A 2,175-nucleotide genomic window follows, 5' to 3' on the forward strand; every position below is an offset into this window, starting at 1 on the left:
ATACAAGAAGTCCATTATCTTGGAGTGGAGATTGTTTTTTCAGGCTAAAAACTATTGCTTCACTGACAGATAAAAAGCTTTCTTCAACATGTTGTAAAAACTGCGAGGAAAAATAATCTCACCAGAAGTTATTTTCATTAGTTTTATTCTTTTAATTATGAAAATATTTCTAAAATTGTCATTATGTAGAAACATATGCATTCAAAAATACCCTTAAAACATAATGTAAATTACCAGACATAGGTTTATGGGCTGTGTTGCTCAAATTGAAAAATAATTAACTTCTCAGTAAAAATCCTAATGATGTCAGTTTTACTACAGCAGATAATGTCAGCATATAAAAATATTAATTCCAATATTGTATATTTGTTTTTCTCATTGCCTTAGAAATAAACAATAGGATGTATGTGAGGGGGTATTTTCATCCTACTGAAAGACATTCCCTCCTGCTGTGGACTCTCAGCAGATGGCAAATCAGTTTTCACTCTGTTTTTGTTGCCCATAATCTAGAGCCGCATCAGGAGCTGCTCTGGGGAGGTGGTGGCTGTAGTCTTCCATGCAGCTGTCCCTCAGTTATGGGGGGGCAAGGTGTGGACACCACAGTGGAGGACCCCTGTGTCATTTGTCAGAGATGTTAAAACATGCAGGGTGCCGAGTGGTTCACTTTTGGTGAATCCTAGTGCCATCTTTTGGGGGAATTAGGAATATGCCTTGACTAGCAAATAGACCTGACACGTTTGAGGAGAGCAGCTCTGGCTTTTGTCCTGCAGGCCGCTGGCTTCTGGGGCAGCAGGATGTCGCTGGGGCTGAGGTGTGTACAGGGCAGGGATGGAGGTACGGGATCTCCCGGATCCCCTGGTATCACAGCTGTTTGAGGAAACAAACCAGGGCTGACTTTCATGAGCAGGACTGTGTCCCAGGCTAAGTAGGACAGTGTGGCATTCAACAATGGCTACAGGGAGACCCGGCCAGCACTGCAGCAGGGGATGAGCACTGGGCTAGGGGCCACTTGTCCTTGGGGTGATCGCACTGTCACCCACACCACAGGGACCTACTGAGGGGACAGGAAACATACAGGCTGTTGCCAGAAGGAGCAGCAGGATTGCTCTTGTGGTGCGATACAGCAGCAGTGTGAAGTCAGACCGGGGCAGCAGAGCAGGTACCGCACAGTCTGTGGTACCTTCCCAGCCCACGCTCGCTGCCTTCACCTCCCACTCTCAAACACCTCCATCTCTCCTTAGGCTACCCTAGTGGGGACCAGGTTCAGCACTGCAGTCTCCTCCAGGTTGGTGTGAGAGTCATAGCTCAAACCTTCAAACAGAACTTCAGGAAGCATCTGAAATACAGAGGGCAGCCAAAAATGTCCTGTGCCTTCAGCTGTCCCAGATCACACAGCTGTAGCCCAGGAGGAAAGTGACAGGGCAAAGAGACTGAATATGATCTGTCTCGCAAAACATAGCCCTCAAAAATCCAGTTATAAACACCTTGGCAAAACTCCGTGGATCACTCAATACTACAGAGCACTAGTTGGGAATTACAAGATCATGGGAAGACTTTATCAGGGAGAATTAGGGGCATGGAAACTACACACACGCATCTGCACATGTACACACACACACATGCACACACACAGTCTATTGCTGGCATCTAAGGGAAGCCCTGGCTCCTGCCTGAGTGTGTCCAGCCCTCCCTCCACAGCTGCAAGGAGAGGGCAAACAGGTGTAGTTGAGGGGCATATGGGGCTGCTTGGTAGACCATTGCCTGCAAAAGTCTCAGCCCCACAAGTTAATGCCCAAAGATGAACCTCACCATAGGAGGAGCACAGTGGCCATGCAGGTTGAGAAGGCAGGAGGTTTTGACTTGTCATCCCTCTGCCCCAGCAGCCCTTGGCATAGGCTGCGCTGGCAGCATATGTAGATTTTGTCCACGGCCCAGAGATGCTGAACACTAGGGCTGCCAGCATAGCTGTAGCTGTGGGTTTAGCCCCAGCCTGGCAGCCCACCTTGGCCACTTCTCTGCAGGAGCACAGCCACAGGAGCCCTGCCCCAGTGATCCACCCTGGGCACATGTCTGCCAGTAATACATGGGTTTCAAATTCACTTACCAGTTCCTGTATTTTTTTAAAACAGATTTTTTAGACATTTTCTTGCTGAAGAGAAAAACACCCAATGGCTT

Source organism: Columba livia, chromosome 1, assembly GCF_036013475.1.
Source record: "Columba livia isolate bColLiv1 breed racing homer chromosome 1, bColLiv1.pat.W.v2, whole genome shotgun sequence".
NCBI classification, from domain to species: Eukaryota; Metazoa; Chordata; class Aves; order Columbiformes; family Columbidae; genus Columba; species Columba livia.